The sequence below is a fragment of the Perca fluviatilis genome, chromosome 5 (assembly GCF_010015445.1).
Source record: "Perca fluviatilis chromosome 5, GENO_Pfluv_1.0, whole genome shotgun sequence".
Classification (NCBI taxonomy): domain Eukaryota; kingdom Metazoa; phylum Chordata; class Actinopteri; order Perciformes; family Percidae; genus Perca; species Perca fluviatilis.
In genome coordinates this window covers 4,705,572-4,725,614 of record NC_053116.1, presented here as the reverse complement: position 1 = coordinate 4,725,614, position 20,043 = coordinate 4,705,572, and the positions used below count along the sequence as shown (strand labels likewise).

The following is a 20,043-nucleotide window of genomic DNA, read 5'->3' as shown; positions in this document are numbered from 1 at the left end:
TTCCCTGTGTTGTATATCTGCTATATTCTCCATAGTTACGTTACTCCAAGCTTCTTCCCTTGTAAACAAATCTGCTCTTCACACACTACGCTCCGATCGGCACACTACTGTTTACCTTTTCTTGCTATAACTAGCAGCTACTACCGCACTACTGTTTTTATTTTTTTAGGGGGGAATACACTTCAATACGTGACATGACCTGTCCTCTGGAGGACATAGCCACACCACCGTGGATTGTTATTGGGATGATTATCACAGAAGCCTGTCTGAATACACTCACAGGACGGCAGCTAGCAGCTAACGGCTATCAGCTAGCAGGGCAAGCTAGCTACAGGCACGTAGGCTACCGTTGTTCACTGGCTGAGCCGATGCAACTCTCTAATGGATGCGTGAACGCATCCCAGCTCTGGGAAATAAATCATCACACGTTAATCCATGCAGTAAATCATGGAGTGTCTATGATTAGTATTAACCACACATAATGTAACATCTAGCCATCGTCTAATCTGTGATTATATTCGCTGGTGACCGGTGGACAGCTAGCTGGTCGGCTAATCGGGGTAGGAGCTCCGCAGACCCGCATTTAATTCAGTTGTTTGGCCTTTTTGAAGCTAGTTTCCGTGCCATGTCATCTTTAACTTAACCAATATTTTTTGTATGCGTGTTAAGTTAAATGATCAAGGGAACGGCTTACTTTTTGGGATATGTAGGTCAGTGAATAACCGATGATAGTTATGTGGGACCTGTTAGCACGGCAGCTAGCTGGGTGAGGAATTGTTATTATTATTATTATTTATCAGTCATTTAAAACAGATGATGTAGGCTTACTCTTCTTCTTCAGTTTTATTTTTACACACAATACACAATCAAAAATACAATTTTTGAAAAAAAAAATGTTTTAACCACAATTTAGTATGAACATTGGGCCTCATTCACCAACCGTTCTTACGAAGAAATGTGTTCTTAAACCCCACTTATGCACTTTTTACGAAGATTCTGGCATTCACTAATGTTTTCTTAACTTGGATTTGTTCTTAGCTAAGAACAAAATCTACGAACACGGAAGAGCACTCTTACGCACATTTGAGTGATAACAATTTGCTCCAAATAATTGGTTACTGCATTTTATTTAATTCTACAGTCGTTTACAATGATAGTATTGTACTGTAATGTATTTCTTTTTCCATACATATCTTTATTGGGTTATCAAGACACAATACAAGATCAACCAGTAATGATACATTTCACCCATTTTCCCCTTTTAACAACACCAACAACCCCCCCCCCCCAGAACAAAAACAGGAGGGGTGAAGAGTAACTATACCAAAGAAAAGAAAAAAAAAAAAAAAAAAGGGACGGATATAGAGGAGGTATTCAGAGTGCTTAAAAAAAAAGTACATGTTGTTCCTGAAGTTCGGCCACCATATCGTCGCACCAGAGACAAGTACCGGCTCTTACCCCTTTCATAATCCATATAATCCATAATTCAGTTTATCTTAATTAAAACCATCTATCTCAATCATCTATGGAGGCAATGGAATTGATGAAGGACAGAATGGGATTCCAAGTTTTGTTAAATTTGTCGGAACACCCCCTAATATTGTACTTGATTTTTTTGAAGTGTAAAAATGACATTAGATCCTTAAGCCACGAGTTAGGGGAGGGAGGATTCTCATCCTTCCAATGAAGTAAAATACGTCTGCGGGCCACCAGAGATGCGAAAGCGATAGAATTGATTTCCCTGTTGGTGAAGTGTGTGAATTCCTCAGGCACACCAAAGATGGAGGTTAAAGGACTACAAATCACTGGTTTGTTTAGGGCTTTTGAAAAAGTATTATAGAAAAAGGACCAGAATGACTTTAATCTCGGGCAAGAAAAAAACATATGTGTATGACTGGCTGGTGACAGAGAACATCTGTCACATGTATCACTAGTATTAAAAAGTTTATTAAGTTTAGCTTTGGAAAGATGTACCCTGTGCAGGACCTTGAACTGGATTAAAGTCAGACTGGCACAGGATGAGGTGGAGCTAACCCTGCCAAGGGCTCTTTGCCACCATTCATCTGACAAGGTACAACCTAACTCCTTTTCCCATGAATTCTTAGTTGCCAGTGGGGATGATAATGATGACATAATTAACTTCACCACAATTGAAATGAATCCACGGACCGCAGGAAGAGAAAGAATTACATCGAAGAGAGTATGAAAAGGTTTTGGGGGGAAGTTGGGGAAATTGCAACGAACAAAGTCTCTGGCTTGAAAATATCTAAATAAATGAGCTTGTGGAAGGGCAAATTTAGTCCGGAAGTTCTCAAAGGAGATAAAAATGTCCTTATCAAAGAGTTGATCAAAATTCACCAGCCCCTTCTCTTTCCACAGAGTGTAATTTGAGTCAAGTGCCGCAGGTGGAAATAAAAGGTTTTCACAGAAGGGCATTAGAAGGGAAGGAGAGGTGATTTTGAAATGCCGTTTAAACTGTTTCAGGATCTTTAGAGTAGTCAAAACAATCGGGTTGGAGGTGACTTTGGTAAGGGGTGCATTTAGAGGGGCACATATTAACGCTGATAAAGAGATGGAGTTGCACGAGTAGGCTTCCATCTGACACCAGTCTATGCTGGGGGAGTTGTACCAGGTATGGATTTGATGAATATTGGCTGCCCAATAGTATGCCCTGAAATCTGGCAGAGCAAGACCACCCTCATCCTTGGATCTTTGCAAAATTGAGTACTTAGCCCTTGGCGTCTTTCCCGCCCAAATGAAATGCGAAATAATCTTATCCAATTCTTTGAAAAAAGTTTTAGGCAGGTAAATAGGTAGACACTGGAAAAGAAATAAGAATTTTGGTAAAACATTCATTTTGATAGAATTGATTCTACCTATAAGCGACAATGGGAGGGTATTCCAGCGTAGAAGATCTGATTTGACCTTTCTGACCAGTTCCACCATGTTATGTTTATACAGTAAAGGCTACTAGTAAAGACTATTCAAGATATTAATGCCTAAATATCGGAAACTAGAAGAAGCTGAGCGGAACGGTAGTGTTTGGGCCGGGATCTGTTTTGCTGCATCATTAAGAGGGAAGCATTCACTTTTATTAATGTTCAATTTATAACCAGAAAAGGAACCAAATGTGCGTAGGACATCCAGAATCTTGTCGATACAGACAGTGGGGTTAGAGACATAGAGTAAGAGGTCATCGGCATAAAGTGATACTCTATGCTCTGTCCCATTCCTATAGACACCGGTAAAAAGTGAAGAACTCCTAAGGGCAATGGAGAGCGGCTCAATCGCAACCGCGAACAGCAGTGGGGATAGCGGACATCCTTGGCGGCAACCACGTGTTAAAGGAAAAAAATTGGACTGTGTTGAGTTAGTCCTTACACTAGCAATTGGTGCGTTGTATAGCAATTTAATCCACGAGATAAAATTTTGACCAAAACCGAACCTATTTAAAACTGAAAATAAATAATTCCACTCCACTCTATCAAATGCCTTTTCTGCATCCATAGTAATTACCATTTCAGGGTCTTGTGATTCTGGTTTGGACAGTATGATGTTGAGCAGACGGCGTATATTTGAGGATAGCTGCCTGCCCCTAATAAAACCAGTCTGGTCTTTTGAGATGATGTTTAGTAAACAGGGGTCGAGGCGACCGGCGAGGATCTTAGCCAACAGCTTAATATCGCTGTTGAGCAAACTGACAGGTCGCCAGCTGCTGCAATCTTCAAGGTCTTTATTTTTCTTGGGGATGAGCGATATTGATGATAAGGACAGGGGAAGGGTGCCAAGTTCAAAGGAGTCACTGAACATATCCAATAACAGGGGAGCGAGTTGATCAGAAAATTTCTGGTAAAATTCAGAGGGGAAGCCGTCTGGATCTGGTGCTTTACCGTTTTGCATTAATTTAAGGCTGGCTTTCACCTCTTCCAGGCTGAAAGGATCATCTAAAGTATTTTTGGAATTAATATCAACTGAAGGGAAGGCTAAGTTATCTAAAAATGTGTTCATTGAGGTAGTGTCTGAAGGGGCTTCTGATTTATATAAGTCAGAATAAAATGAAGCAAAAATATTATTTATCTCGGTTGGGTCTGTAACTAAAGTTTGGGGGTTCCTACGAATTTGTGCGATGAATTGGGAAGAAGATTGATGTTTTAGTTGCCTTGCTAGTAACCGGCTAGCCTTGTTTCCATATTCATAATACGTGCCCTTAGTACGCCTTAAAAGGAACTCTGCTTTGTTTGTGGAAATGAGGTCAAATTCAGTCTGTAATTTAAGTCGCTCCATCTGGAGAATGGAATTGGCTGGAGTGGAGTGTTGTCTGTCAATTCGAAGAATCGCTTCCATTAGCTCAAGTTGTCTTTGTTTTTCACCCTTTCGTATCCTGGCGCTATATGCGATAATCTCTCCACGTATTACTGCTTTGAAGGTTTCCCACAGGAGAGAAGGTGATGTAGAGTCAGATTTGTTATTTTCGAGAAAACGTAAGATCCTGTCAGAGATAAATTCACAAAATTTGTCAGACGATAATAGTCCAGTGTTTAATCTCCAGGTCGAGTGGCTTTTGGTTTTAGGGACTAGTCCCAAATCTAATACTAGGGGGGCATGGTCTGAAATGACTATCGATGAGTATTCACATTGTTTCACGGAGGGTAATAAAGCCTTATCAAGAAAAAAGTAGTCTATTCGAGAGTATGTTTGATGAACCTGGGAGTAAAATGAAAACTCTTTTGCTGTTGGGTGGTAAAAATGCCACACGTCCACACTGCCAATTTGATCCATAAATACAGACAAACATTTAGCTGCTTTGGATTGAGTTACTTTTTTTGAACACGATCTGTCAAGTATGGGATTGACAGACAAGTTAAGATCCCCTCCAAAGATGAGGTGATGTGAATCTAGGCACGGAATGGATGAGAATAGGGAAGACATAAAATTAGGGCAGTCCCAGTTGGGGGCATAGACACAGACCATAATAACAGGAGTTTGGAACAGCACACCAACGACAATGATATAACGGCCATTGGGATCAGATATGACCTGTTCTGATGAGAACTGTACTCGCTTGTGCAGTAAAATAGTTGTGCCTCTTGAGCGACTATTGAAGTCAGAGTGGAAAACCTGTCCAACCCAGGGTTTTCATAGTCTGGTGTGGTCGCATAGACGAAGATGGGTTTCTTGTAGAAACGCAATGTCTGTATTCACATTCTTAAGGTGTGAAAGTACTTTTGTCCTTTTAATAGGACCACCAAGACCCCTGACGTTCCAGCTTGTGAGCCTGACGGTTCGTAGCATATCCTTCTGGCTCATGTCAGTCATAGAATCAGTGTTTGAATATCAAACCTTTAAGTGCGCCGATGATATGGTGCCTTAGCCGGATCAGCTTAGTAATAGAAAGCGAAGTGGCAACAACATATACAGTGCCAACTTGAGGGTCTAAGGAAAAAAAGAACTCTCCTCTACCAAAGATATACAAAAAAACAGAAAATGTCCCAAACACAACAACAGCAGATGTCCATAGTGACACCTTCAAGTTCAAAAGATACTTACATATTTGTCCTAACCTCATCTTTAACTCCGATGAGCATGCAGGAACTACTACTTTACACAACCGGTTGAATGATAGGAGTTTGCTACCCTTTCAACTGAGAGAATGCTCACACATGTTCACAGCACAATCCAATCTGTAATAACAATAATTGAATCTTACATATGGAGCATAGTTGTAAGTTTGTAGGTAGTCCTAGCAGAGAGAGAAAAAAAATAAATAAAAATAAACACCCAGCTCCGCCTGTGTACCTCTTAATATTCATTTAACTTCACACAGGTATCCCTTTAAAGTGCCCATATTATGAAAAAATAACTTTTTCTGGGATTTGGGGTGTTCTTTTGTGTCTCTGGTGCTTCCACACACATACAAACTTTGAAAATAATTCATCCATGCTGTTTTGAGTGAGATACAGTTTCTGAATGTGTCCTGCCTTCAGTCTCCTAGTGAGCTGTTCAAAATCGGCTCGGACTGTGACGTCACAGTCCGAAATGAGTTGGCTAACCACAACCGTTAGCTCGTTAGCATGCTAACCGTTAGCATTAGCATGCTAATGCTAACGCTAATGCTAACGCTAGCATGCTACGTCGTTCTCAATAGCAAAGCACTGCTACAACACACACAAGTTCACCATAATCTACAAAAGAACTACTTACATGTGCGCCCTCATTTAGAAGTCTCCCAGCTAATCCTGCCTTGTAACTGACCAAAGTTGGAGAAACAGGCTTTCTTTTACTGTCTCTAGAGTTAGCTAGCTGACATGCTCTACATCTGAGCTACTGAGCATGTGCGAGTGCAATCAAAGATAGTACAGAAGAAGAAGATGAAAAGAGGTCTCACTCTGTAGCTAAAACAGAAACCAGGTGAAAAGAGCATCTGCAGCAGTGAGAGAGAGCTGTGCAGTACAACAAAAATATGGTGTTTTTTGAAAATTAAACCATGTAAACCTATTCTGGTACAATCTTAAAATACAGTTATGAACCTGAAAATGAGCATAATATGGGCGCTTTAACAAAAAATCAGCTGCGTTCTTTTCAAGGGTAAGTTACAGTGAGACATCAAAGGCCCACTAAGCGGACCTGTTGTCTGCCCATAACACCAGTCCAGTTTTTGTAGAGCACCAAAAAGGTTAAAGAAGATGCATTAAGAGATGACTTGTTTTCACTTACTGCTGGGATCGCGGTAGAAACGCTCCGCTTCATCCGCGGAGTCAAATATGCGAGACTGTCCGTTAACAGTGATCCGTAAACGCGCCGGGTAGATCAGCCCAAAGCGTATCCCGTCCTTATAAAGGAGAGACTTCACTTTGTTAAATGATGCCCGTTTCTTGGCGAGTGAGGCGCTGAAATCATCAAAGATCCTTATGGGATAACCCTGGTATGAGATGCTCCGTGTTTTCTTCGCCCATAGCAGCACCCCGCTCTTTCTGGATATACCTGTGAAAGCGTACAAGAATGGGCCGGGAACCCTGCGCCGGCTTCGGCCCCAGACTGCGGTGAGCTCGGTCCAGTTCGAAGATAGTAGCAGGTAAAGCATCTCCGGTCACCTCCCTGAATAGCCGAGTGTCGACCCCCTCCGCTCCCTCGGGGATGCCGATCACACGGAGATTCTGCCGTTTGGATCGTGAAACCAAGTCCTCGACAGCCAGCTGCAGCTTTTCATTCATTTGGGTGGTGGACTCCACCTTGGACTTTAGTGTGGCCACTTCCCGCTGCAGAGTCGTCAGGTCATCCGAGTGGGAAGTAAGGGCTGTTTCCATTGCAGAAATGGTGGCTGTGTGCGAGGCTACAATATCCGTGATCTTTTGGAGGGATGCTTGGATAGGAGCCATTGCAGTATTCAGGGAGGTGGTGAGTTCACCTGTTACATCTCTGCGGAGTTTCTCGAGTTCACCGATGAGCATGTCCAGTGTTAGCGGTTGGGCTCTTCCTGTTGCTACAGTGTTAGCATCTATCTTGCTAGCGTCTTTGTCGTGCGGGCTGAAGTGTTGAGTCAGCTGAGGTTGGCCTTTGCCGCGGGACCCGTGGGATTTACTCATTTCAGCTCCAAAGGTGTTACGCTAAGGAGAATATAATTCAAAAAGTCAGAGTGTAGATATGTTAAAGTTATAAATTGTCAGGGAGCAAACGTCAGGCGTGTGATCACTCTGCCGCCATTACCGGAACCTGTAATGTATTTCTGATCATTTGTTGTAAAAAAAATCATTATGCGAAGAAACTTTAACACTGCAATTTACATCAGCAATTAAACTGATTAAATCCTGCGTTATTTGGTGATTGATCGCGCTAAATGGGGCCAAAATGTAGTGGTGGAATGTAACAAAGTAGCCTTTGTTTTTTCGTTACTGTAGGCCTACTTAAGTACATTTTTCACGTATCTGTACTGAATCAATAGTACATACTTTTGATTTGACTTTTGTTACATTTATACTTTCTACTCCACTACATTTCTACAACGTTCTGTTACATTTTCTGATCAGTTTTTCCCCCTGCCAAAACGCCTTCCTGACCGTCACACACATAGATATAGTTCTATATTTATGGTCACACGTTTGTCTCACCAGTAAAGTATGGTTGCCATAGATACAGTATATATGGGGCACCGCCGATCCTTCATCGGCTTCCAAGCCGGCCCCGGTGCTCCAAAGCCCGGGCGCAGCGCTGCTGACCCTCGGTAATACAGCCTCTGGTAAACGTGAAAATTAAAATGTTTGTTTTTTATTATTCCCGTTTTTAAATCATAGTTGCCATCGATTTCTCTCCATAGCATCGTTACTTCTCCGCCAGGCTGCGTAAGACGCGTTAATATCTTAGTCTATTTATTTATTTGGCTGGACGTCTTCAAATCGCCTCCCCATTTTCGCTGCTTCACACACTTTATTTGCTTACTTGCATGGTTAAAGAAAATAAAACAGTCTTAAAATACATCCATGAATAAAACCAACCGCATTCCGATTCTAACAATATATTTCCGTTTTATGCTGGTTAGGATAGGAACTTCTTATAAAAGCCAGGCCTTGTTTCTGGTAGTGGAAGTCTTCTACTTTTAAATGTCTCTGGTTATTTGTACTTTTACTTATTTATTTATTTGTACTGAGATTCAGTACTTCCTCCACCACTGCATTATACAAGTCATCTGCGACTCCGACAACGTCTCCCGCTTCCCAGGAGGTGAACAGGAAGTGTCATGTCCTTATATGGAAATTTGCGGGGCATTTTCTTATGCTAATTAGGAACAACTGGCACGTGCTTTCAATTATGAAGACGTGGGAGTCATCAATCCTAAGAACACAGGTGCGAACAATTCTTCTGTTTAAGAACACGTCATGAATCCGACGTAGACTTTTCTTAGAAACTTTCGTAAGAACATATTTAAGAGAAAACTTAAGATATTGGTTAATGAGGCCCGAATATTGTCACAATGTGGAGAGTAGTGATGACGAACTGACCAAAGAGCCGGTTATTAACCCGATTCGTGTCACTGAGCCGGGAGAATCAAGTGCCATACGTCAATGAACCGACTCACTCCTGTTTTTTACCTCATTAGCGCCTCCACTGGAGTGGTGGTAGAATCAATCAGGAAATGGGCTACCTCGAGCAGCACGATTCATTGGACCAAGAGAGTTGTAGAGACCATGCACCCGGCTATTGCCGAGAGTCTGCACTGCCGAGAGTCGAGACCGAATGTAACCGTTAACAACCGCTCGAGTATATAAGCAAACGGTTTGTCTAACGGTTCTCGGCAAGTTTGAGTTATTAACCAAGCCTTGTTTCTGATGCATCTTAGGTGATTGTGTTCGGAAATTCACACATTATTGATTGGGAAGTGCATCACATACAAATACACATGTTATCTTAGTTATGTTAAGTTAAATGTTAGAGAAGTGAATGTTACAGGCTGTCACGAGCAGACCGGGCGGGCACCCGGCTACTGCCGAGACCGGGAGTAGCCGGATGCCGCAGCCGCAGGCACGTGAACCGTTGACCGAATCTATAGACTCGGTTCGCCAACCAACAACTGTCCGGTTGAACCGACTCGCGTAAAAGAGCCGGTTGTCACATCACTAGTGGAGAGGTCTGGGGGGGAACTTGACAGGAAGCCAGGGGAAAGACAAGGACAACAAAATAAAAGTGTAAATAAATGATACAAGAGATGCACACCATGACACGTATGTGCTTTATGACAATTTGTCACACAATTACCTGTACTTGTTAGCCTGGATACCAGCCGAACTTAGCCCCGCCCACAACATTTGAGGTCGGGAAGTTCACATTCTGACTAGAATCTGAGTAGGACCACGTCAGGCTATGTACTTGTAAGCCTCAACCGTCCATCTGGCCCAATTTGAAGATTTTCCTTGGCTTGTGTCTCCCATTTTTTTGATGAATGTCTGATTTATGTTGTCGTTGTGCAAATGGAAAACCAACCTTGTACACAAGAAATGTGTCTCCTTCATTTGACAGAGGAAGTATCGGTGAAAGGACAGCTCTCGTTTTTTTTGTTCTGCCTCTGAGGAATTGACAAAACTGCACAAATCAGGAACAAGGTTGAGGCTGCGGAGTACTTCCTCCTGCCGGGTTTGATTTTTTTGATGGAAGCGGTCATGCAAAGAGTACTGCTCAACAGTGCCTGTGATGGGATTTGGCCTTTGCAAATGTTCTCCAGGATTTACATCCTTTTGGGGGTTGGCATTATTCCTCCTGTACAGAAGCAAAGTCTTCCATCATTTGGATTAAAAAAATCTTTGCCTTGTCCTGTTGTTGGTGTGACACGACCAGCAATGTCAGAAATGTAAAGGGTTGGTGGCTTTGCAAAGCTTAACAGGCCATCTGCGTGGTCCCTCGCACTTTACTGTCACATAAGTGGAGAGCAGTAATAAACAACTGAGTGAGAGCAGCCCATGTGCAGTACACCACCTAGATGGAGACAAATTATGATAACTTATACCAATAGAAGAACAAGTATTTGAATTTGCAAAACATTGTCCTAGTCATATTCATTTGTTCCTAAACTGTATACTTGCAGGTGAAGTCAAAGGAATACATTATGGGGAATGAAGCAGATGCTGTTTTTTTCTTGAAATATCTTCTTTAAATACAATGGAACAATATTTACAGTCAGTTTTATAACTGAAAATATTAACATTCCAAATGAGCTGAACATTCAGTGACATCGCATAAGGAAGTCCTGCAAAGTTGGTCCATTACAGTGTGGCGGCACAAGCGCTGACAAAACCAAAACAAACCTACAACGCCATCCTGGGAATTTCACCCGGAGAATTAGTTTGAATTACACTACTTGTAATGCTATCAGTATAATTTTTAAGGACACACAGGTCAGTTTACAAAAGGCGCCAAAGACGAGGTTCAACTTTCAAAAAGAGTACATTTTTATTTCAATAAGAATAATCAAACAATCAGTTTAAAACACATTCACACCAAAAAGGGGGGAGAAATAATAATTAGGGCCGAGGCTTACCAGTGGAGGGGGAGAAGGGAACAAGGACGGAAAGGGATCCCAGTGAAAGTTACCCGTGAACACACAAACAAAAACAGTGAATACAGCAAATGAAAACGGACACACACAGGGACACACACACACACACACCTTCTCAGCTTCCCAGCTCCGAACCGTAGTTGGGAGCGAGCTGGTTTCAAATAATAACTTGTCTCGTGGCAGGTAACTTGCGTCTAGTGGTCCGGGACGGTTAACGGAGCCGAAGCACAAAACAGTGAGGTGGCGGTTGGTTACAGCAATGAACTCGGGCTTTACTACTCACAGTGGTTCACATTCACGGGCATGAAAGGCACTTTGCTTGCTAGCGTTCAACTGGAACATGGACAGTTTCTTTCCAACAATCTCCTAGGGGGAGACAGAGATTGCAAACTTAACACAGGATATCAATTCAAAACAACGAAAGACACTTATCAAATTAAAACAATAGTAGCTACTAATTACAATCATTAAAACAGAACAAAAGAAACTCAAAATCTACTAATGGAAAATTTAACTCAATAGTAGAAATAAGAGAAAACCAACAAACGTAACTTTTAACTAAGTTGGAAACAAAATAACAAAAAGAGAAATAAATAACTTAATCAACTCTATTAATGTAGGGGGCTAACCCTTCCGCTACATTCATACACTTAAAAACCCAGGCCAGCAGTTGCTCAGTGGCCCCACAGCAAGCCTCCACAGCTGCGGCAGCAAATGTTCAGGTCGTGCACCTCGAAGGCAGACAAACAGAGTCTGTATTCAATTGGCGTATAGGCAGTGTTGGGGAGTAACGGAATACATGTAACGGCGTTACGTATTCAGAATACAAATTATGAGTAACTGTATTCCGTTACAGTTACAATTTAAATCGTTGGTATTTAGAATACAGTTACATTGTTGAAATCAATGGATTACATGACGATACTTCTCTGTTTCACGAGTTTATTCACTCTGACTAAATTAAGGCAACTCTATGCATTTTCCAGAAGCCCCGATATGAAATCGAAAAAAATAGCTATTTGCGTGATCAGTCACAATGGAGTCGGAACCGGCACGACAGAGCCAGGGCAGGAATAAGTTTCTATCTTGGAAATTCAAACAGCATTTCACATTAAAGAACGAACAGGGAGAATGAAATATAACTGTGCAGTGCAACCTGTGCTTGCCAGCAACCAACCTCCTTTCAGCGTCCAAATTACTCCACCTCCAACCTGAAGAAGCATCTTAAAGTAAGCTATTTTTTTAATTAGCCAAGGGTAGTCGTCTGCTGTAGTTTTACTGGTCACCTTGCTATTTTAAAATTGACGTGCAACTTTACATTCTCCTACGTGCTGATTTACTAGCTCCAGAGCCGTTTAAAGACTGACTAGCCCCGTTTGACGTGCTAGCTAACGTTAGCTAAAATTAGCTCGTGGTAGCAAGACTGCGGTTCGATTTTTGTAGTATGCAGTTCGGGACTACCAATACAATAATCTATCTGCTTGTTCAGGTACACATTCAGCTAGTTGGAATAAAAAGAACACACCAGTATAGGCCTGTTTAGTAAGCTGGATGTGATAGCTGCATTCCTACACTTATAAAACGCAATTCAATGTGGAAGTAATCCTGAAGTAATCCAAGTATTCAGAATACGTTACTCAGATTGAGTAACGTAACGGAATACGTTACAAATTACATTTGTGGGCATGTATTCTGTATTCTGTAACGAAATACGTTTTGAAAGTATCCTTCCCAACACTGCGTATAGGAAAAACAAACCGCTGGTCGTTAAGATGCTCGGCGGCTAACAAGGATCTCCGGCAGCTTCAGCACAGTCCCTAGTGTTTACACAAAATAACAATTAACACCAAATAAACCTAAAGGGTAACTCCTACCGCATTTAGCCCACATACCGTTCAAGCTGAGTTTGAGTCGATCCGGAGGGAAGAAGCTCCGAGAATGCAATGTGCACAGACAGCTATCAGTGCTGCTCGCTTTGCATTAACTGCGTTACTTCAGCAAGGTGGAGGATGAACCTGCCAGCCAAAGATCGACAAACGTTCGATACATAGTAAAATAACGGCAGCGAATGACTGTAACAAAATGAGTGCAGAGGCAGACAAACCTCCACCTTACCTGACGCCTGAGCATGGATGTATTAAGAGAACTGGATACAGTGTTCGGCGGGAAGCCCCATACGTTCCAATGAGAGTGCTCAAAAGCGCATAAAGCAAACATGGAGCTCGGCTCTTCCGCATTGTTGGCCCATGACGTGAAGATGGACACGCGCACTAGCAACAATTTGTTGGTGTTGTCTTAGCAACCGGTAGCAACATGCTCGTTGTGTTTTCGTTGTTCCCGATCGTTTACATGCTTAGCTAAATAAACGATAGATGTATTTAGCTAGACAACCAAGGAGATTTAATCATTGTGTCGTGAGCTGAAACTCATACTGCTACAACAGTATGGGATAACAGATCTTATACATGGTCTGGGTGAATACTCGATTCTGATTGGCTGCAGGGTGTCCATTAACCCTTGTGTTGTCCTTCGGGTCCCAGTGACCCGAAGGACAACACAAGGATTATGTACTTCCCTTTACTTTGTTGAGAATTGCTCTCTAAACCCTGTTTCTTGTAAAGTAAGTAAGTAAAGTTTATTTCTAGAACACATTTAAACACAGTTTAAGCTGACCAAAATGCTGTACAAACAAGAACTAAGGTGCTGTATTAACCCTTGTTTAGAGAGCAATTCTCAACAATAAGAGAGTACATAATCCTTGTGTTGTCCTTCGGGTCACTGGGACCGAAGGACACACAGAATATCTTCCTTTACTTTGTTGAGAATTGCTCTCTAAACCCTGTTTCTTGTAAAGTAAGTAAGTAAAGTTTATTTCTAGAACACATTTAAACACAGTTTAAGCTGACCAAAATGCTGTACAAACAAGAACTAAGGTGCTGTATTAACCCTTGTTTAGAGAGCAATTCTCAACAAAGTAAACGGAAGTACATAATCCTTGTGTTGTCCTTCGGGTCACTGGGACCCGAAGGACAACACAAGGGTTAAGTAAGGGTTAATGCCCGACGAGGTGTCCATTGTCAGGTATTAATGGACGATGGCGAGGCGCGGAGGACGGTTGCCTCCGCCAGAAGTCCATTATAGTAGTAGGTGTATAGTAGGTGTCCTATATCACTTTTTATACCATGGTCTGGGTGAATACTCGATTCTGATTGGCTGCAGCGTGTCCATTAAAAAAACTGAAGGGTTCTATCAGCTGAGCGGACTATATAAATATCTCCGGTTGCTAAGGCAGGCAAGTCATATCTAAGGTTCTTCCTAATTCCTGGTGGAGAGAACAACGTTTGCATTGCATAAGAACCTGATGGATGGGAATGATTGTTCCAGGTGAAGCAGTAGGCTCGTTCGAGATGAACTGCGCCTCGCCTGTAAAGTAGACGAGAGCAGGCGGCAGCAGCGGGGGCGGTGACAAAAGTCCGCTCTCAAGTCGGACAGATTTCCAGCTGATTCCAGCAGCCTTCAGACTGAACAGGAAGTGACACAAACACTGTGGTCCGTTCGGGTCCGATTCCGGTTTAATAAAATGTTATCAGACCCATATATCTGCTCCTACACAGTCTCCAGTTGATTTTATTATGACAGAGTAGCTGTCAAAATGCTCTACATGCGATCTGTTGCTGATTTTAATGAACAACAGACTGTAGATGATCTGTAATCTGAACAGATTTAGTCTCTCTGACTTCTAAACATAACTATCAGCCCCACAACATGTGTTCTGTAAGGAATAAGCCTTTAAATCAGACAAATAGCTGTTAAAATCCCTCCGATTCAAAATCAATAAAAAGTTTATATTAAACGTCATCATGGTGAGTCGATTCTGAACCAATCAGCTGTTCGATCAGCTGAGAGGCCGGCGTTTCCCAGCATGCACTGGGTCCACCTGCGTCCGCCTGGCTCTTGCAGTTGGTGAAAAGCAACTGCGCTACCTGCGTCTCAGAACTGCGGCCGCCTTGGTCTCGTGAGATTATCGTTGCCAACGTGTGCATGACGTCAGAGCAAGTCGGGATCAAGTCGGACACAAAACTAACCGGCATGCATTGGGCGCCGATCGCTGGTGATCGATTCTGCGCAGATCTGGCTCATCTCGAACGAGCCTAGTATGAGTTGAACTCCTAACTACCTGGTGCTCTGTTGACCAATCAGGGCCCCGTATAAAAACTGCTAGTTTCCCCCTTCCGCCCTCTCTTGCCCGCTGGTGACGGAAGTGCGTCATACTTCCGCGTCGCTCACTCCGTGTAGTTGCTCTGCTGTGCTACAGGTAGGGTAGCGGCTTGGTTGCCTCCACACTCATTCACTTTTACTTTTAATTCGTTCTCGTTATTTACTTTGTACTGAACGCTTTTAGATCTTCGGTTGGCGGGCTATCATTCACCTTACTGTTTGAACGCCGTGAATGAGGAGCGAGTAACACTGATAGCTGCTACGTTTGCATGCTCGGAGCTTCCTCCCTCTGGGCTTACCAAAACTCTGCTTGAGCGGTATGTGGGCTAAATGGGGTCGGATTTATTCTTTAAATTTATTTGGTGTTAATTATTATTTTCTGTAAATGCTAGGAACTGGGCTGAAGCCACCGGAGGTCCTTGTAGCTGTTTAGCATTTCCACTACTGGCTGCTGTTTTGCTGAGACACTGCTGCTTTTGCCGAAACACTGCTGCTTTTGCCGAGGCTGCTGTTTGCTTCATACGGCTTTTGCCGCGACTGCTGCTGTTATTGAAAATTCAATATCGTAGCGATTGCTGCACGCCATGCTGCACACCTGTCTTGCCTTCTCGGCTACTGGGCCAATATGAGTCACCTGTTTTATTGAGCCATTGTTTTATAGTTGAGGGGTTTGACTCCCTACTTTAATTTGGTTGATTTAGTTGTTTCTTTGTTTTCTTTCTATTGTTTTCAATTTAATTAAAAGTTGTACTTATATTTTGTTTAGTTTCTTTTAGTTAGTCTTTTTCTATTTAAACATTGACTTTTCTTGGTTATGTTATTGTGTCAATTAGAAGTGTTTTGTTTCTTGCTTTGTATGGCTTCCTGGAACCACTAGTGGTTCTGGCCATTATATGGTATTTATATTGTGTTCGATTTCTTTCAATTTGTTTCTTTATAATCGGTTATTGATTTTTTGAGATTTCTTTTGTTGAGTGAAACCTTTTGTGTGTGTGTGTGTGTGTGTGTGTGTGTGTGTGTGTGTGTGTGTGTGTGTGTGTGTGTGTGTGTTCCCCATTTTTAGTTGACTGAGAGCCGAAGGTGGCGTTGGTGTGCTGTGTTTCCCCGTTTTCATTTGCGTTGTTCACTGTTGTGTGTTTTTTTTTTTTTGTGTGTGTTCACGGGTGACTTTCCCTGGGATCCCCTTACCCCCTCGTATCCCCTTCTCCGCCACTGGTAAGCCTCAGCACAATTATTTTTCTCCCTTTTTCGTGTGAATGTGTTTTTTAAATTGATTGCTTTTTAACTTTATTGATTTTTATTGAAATAAAATTGTATTTTTGTAAGTTGAACCTCGTCTTTGGTGCCTTTTTTGTATACTGACCTGTGTGACCTTAAATATATCAATAATCTTGCAATTGGAAGTAAAATCATTACTTGGTAAGTGATATCATTCTCTGGGTGAAATTCCCAGGGTGGTGTTGTCGGTGTTTGGTTTTGTCAGCTCTCGTACCGCCACACAGGTATTAGTCAAACCGTCAGGCGTAACCAGGGAAACAGTTATTGTTTGGATAAACTTAAGATTTCGATTGTAAAACTAATTAAAATACTTTGGCGGCGGCAACCGTACTCCGCGCCTCGCCGTCGTCCATTAATACCGGACAATGGACACCTCGTCGGGCATTAACCCTTACATAATATAGTTATTACATTGATTAGTCTAACAACATGAATTTAGTCTTGAAACCATTATGTATGAGAAACCCATTGCTAATGTTTTCGGTCTTGGGCTGAATCGTATCGGATGAGAACATTTTCTTCTACTCTGATACCGATACCAGGATTTTGGACAATATCTGAGCCAATACCAATACTGCCGATAACGATATTCCATCTCCAGTTACTACTGGAAGAAGGAAGGAGCAGTGGCTGAGGCTGAAAAAAAACCACACTACTTCAGCCATGCTTGATGAGGCCCTCATCATGGTGTGTACAATTAACCCTATCACCTGTAATAGGGTAAACCTATTTGCATGCAACTTTAATGATTGAGTCACTATATATATATTTTTTTCCCTGTAAACATTCTTAGAAGTACAGTATCTCACAAAAGTGAGTACACTCCTTAAACCTTTATAAATATTTTATATCTTTGTGTGGACAACACTATAGAAATGAAACTTTATAACTTTAAGTAGTCAGTGTACAGCTTGTATAACAGTATAAATTTGCTGTCTTTTGAAATAGCTTAACACACAGCCATTAACGTCTGAACAGTTGGCAACATAAGTGTGTACACCCTACAGTGAGCATGTCAAAATTGTGCCCAGAGTGTCAATATTTTGTGTGACCACCATTATTATCTAACACTGCCTTATCCTTTTGGAACATGAATTTGAATGAATTCACCAGCGCTGCACAGGTTGCTACTGGAATCCTCTCCCACTCCTCCATGATGACATCACAGAGCAGATGGATGTTAGACACCTTGTGCTCCTCCATCTTCCACTTGAGGATGCTCCACAGGTGCTCAATTGGGTCTAGGTCTGGAGACATACTTGGCCAGTCCATCAGCTTTCCCCTCAGCTTCCTCAGCAAGGCAGTTGTCATCTTGAAGGTGTCTCCTCAGAGCCAGCAGTACTCATACAGCCCCAGACCATGATGCTGCCACCACCATACTTGACTTTAGACAAGAGACCGTTGTCTTGGTGCTCCTGACTAGGGTGCTACACATGCAGACACCATCTGGGCAAGTTTATCTTGGTCTCATCAGACCACAGTACATGGTTCCAGTAATGCATGTCATCAGCAGACAAGACCAAGATAAACTTGTTTAGCTTAGATTGTGTCCAGTGTGTGTGATGGCACCCTGGTGAGGAGGGCTCTGGGGAGCTGCAGTTCATTGAGGGAAACATGAATTCCAAACAGAGCATGATTCCCTCTCTTCTGAAACTGCACCACGTTTCCTAACACAATAATGCTTCAATCACACTTTGAAGATGACAACAGCCTTGTTGACGAAGCTGAGAGTAAAGCTGATGGACTGGCCAAGTATGTCTCCAGACCTAAACCCAACTGAGCACCTGTGGAGCATCCACAAGCGTCTTAACATCCACCTAGTCATCAATGTGGGAGTGAGAGATGATTCCAGTATCAATCTATGCAGCTCTGGTGAATTCCATGCCCAACAGGTTTAAGGCAGTGTTAGATAATAACAAAAATACACAAAATACTTTGGGCACAATTTGGACATGTTCACTGTGGGGTGTAAACACTTATGTTGCCAGCTGTACAGACGTTAATGGCTGTGTGTTAGTTTCATTTCTATAGTGTTGTCCCACACATTTGCAAAAATGGGAGAGGTGTACTCACTTTGTGAGACACTGTATATGTGCACATGCAGCCCTAGTTTGACAGTTTGACTGTCTTAAATGTGGTCCTAAAGAAGAATACCGTTGATATCAACATATAGCTCTTTTTGTTCAAAACATCACGTTATTTTACTTTACATTTCCTAGTTGTCACAACTCTTTCTTTGCTGTCCTGCAGTTGACTGACCTAATCCTAGCACTAGGGGCTAGTTGTGAGAGAAAAAGACAATTCTCAAAAGTACAAATCTCTTTTTTTGTTTTACTCAGACTTTTACTGGCTAAATTGTCACATTTCAGGTCGAAGAAGTCCTACAGAAATTATGCAAAGTTTTTATAATGAAATAACTTCTATTCTTAACTAAGCAGTGTGCCTTTGCAGCTTGAGAAGCTCAGTGCACTGGGCTACAAGCCACTGCTCTTTCTCAAGAAAGAAGGAAAAAAACCTCAGGTGCTCACTCCTCGGTGCACTTGGATGCTGACGCCACAGCAAAACTGAGCAAAATCATTGTTTATTTTTTAACTTGCATTCATTCTTTCCATTTTTGAGTTGTCATGTCCTACAAGTAATGTTACAAAAAATATTGTAATATATGTTGCTGCAGCCGGAGGTGGTGGTAGAGGAGGACCTCCAGGAGGAGATGGTAACGTCGTTGGAGGAGGTGATGGAGGAGCGCCAGGCGGTTGAGGTGGAGGAGGAGCGCCCAGCGGTTGAGATGATGGAGAAGGACGGGTGGCCAGCTGTTGAGGTGGAGGAGGAGCGCCCGGCGGTTGAGGTGATGGAGGAGGACGAGCGGCCAGCTGTTGAAGTGGAGGAGAGGTGCCTGTCTGTGGAGGTGGAGGAGGAGGAGCAAGGTAACTCTTACAGCTATCCAAATCTTGAAAAGTTGCATCTTTTGGTTAAAAACATAGTTAAGGGAAAATGGCAAACATTATGGGACAATGGGCAGACTGGAAGACAGTTCTATAATATCCAGAATAAAGTGGGAAAGAGCAGAAATATGAACAGAAGCAAGGAGGAGGAGGATGTATTTTCAAGAATGAGGTATGGACACACAAGATTAAATAATACTTTGTTAATAATGAAGAAGCATGCTGATGGCAACTGTGTATTCTGTGGTAGTCCATAGTCTATAGAGCATGTTATTCTACACTGTCTAAATATCAGGAAGAAAGACTAAGATTAATCTCACAATTGCAAGGAAAACAGTTAAGGTTAAACTTAGTGGACATTCTACAAAGAAGCTCCGGTGAAATCTGTTTTAAATATGTATTTAGCTTCCTGAGGAATACAGGACTAATTAAAATAATTAGGTTTTCTTTTTTGGTTTTTGTTTGTTTGTTTTATTTGTTTGCTTCATACTTGGAAAGGTTAGACTCCAGTACCACACCCCAGTCCAGCTGGTGGCGGTAATGCACCATTAAAGTTAGTTGCCA

General features: G+C 42.2%; 1 long non-coding RNA gene across 1 annotated transcript; it reads left to right on the top strand.

Moving 5' to 3' along the window:
• The first annotated feature begins 15,207 nt into the window (after positions 1–15,207).
• Positions 15,208–16,223, top strand: LOC120559128. Its single transcript, XR_005639215.1, has 3 exons — positions 15,208–15,356; positions 15,444–15,576; positions 15,652–16,223. It is a non-coding gene; the product is annotated as an uncharacterized LOC120559128 (long non-coding RNA).
• Positions 16,224–20,043: the final 3,820 nt, after the last annotated feature.